This window comes from Papaver somniferum, chromosome 10 (assembly GCF_003573695.1).
Source record: "Papaver somniferum cultivar HN1 chromosome 10, ASM357369v1, whole genome shotgun sequence".
NCBI lineage: Eukaryota > Viridiplantae > Streptophyta > Magnoliopsida > Ranunculales > Papaveraceae > Papaver > Papaver somniferum.
In genome coordinates, this window is record NC_039367.1 from 145,317,657 (window position 1) to 145,318,744 (window position 1,088).

The following is a 1,088-nucleotide window of genomic DNA, read 5'->3' on the forward strand; positions in this document are numbered from 1 at the left end:
CAAGAAAAAGAACATGAGAACTTTGTACCTTAGTAGTGTTTGGTTTGACATATTCAAATCAATTTTCTAACTTTAATTTCAACACTAATAGCCAACTGAAAAATGAGAAAATTGATGGACAAAAAATCAAAAAATTTATAAAATTGTGTATTATAATTTTTTATTTCAATTATGAGAGTCAATTCTTGGGTTAAAATGCACCAAAATTCCTCTTTTTAAGAATAAAAATCCAAACTTCACCCAATAAAGAACTAGCAAACTAAACATGGGAAAAGTTATAGAAAACTGAAATTGATTATTCAGAGGATTATCAAACTAATTACTGGTAACCATGTAACATATAGTTATACATAACAGATTCCTTCTCGGAAAAGTACCCATGATAAAGAGATGCTCCAATATATTGACATATGATTAATATGAAAGTATTACATATCCACATAAAAATAACTGGATTGTAACATGAACTTTAACAAATCAAATTTAGTTTCGTGATTCTACCATAGATTGTAGTATGACAAGACGTAAACAAGAATAAGTAGATTTAGATGAGAAGGTTTCGTACTTAAAATGACTCTAAGGTCTCTTGTCAAGAGTGGATAGTTGGCTCAAGAAAATCAAAACAATATACTCACAAAAAGATTAATCAACATGATATCGTAATTTCATTAATATAACTGTCAATAAAACATACAACTGTCAAAAAAAAAATCAAAAAAATGGAAATGAGTCAAATGTTTATTGTTATTCTAAATTCATTCGATACATGGAACAAATTTTAAACAAATATATGTGGAATTTTTATTGAAAAATAAAGTAGTGATGCACCTTACAGGTCTGAAACATATTCCCAAAATACCACTTTTTAGAACAGGGAAGTTAATACAAAACTTACCATTATATCCTTCTATAGGGTGCTAAGATGATTTGATACCCGCTTCCCCAAAGAAAAATGAACAACCAAGCTTTCTACCTTACTAGTGTTTGGTTTGTCAAAATTACATCAATTTGCCAACCCTAAGTTCAACAAGCAAGCTGAAAGGAGAGAAAATTACTGGAAAAAATATATTATAAAATGGACATTATAA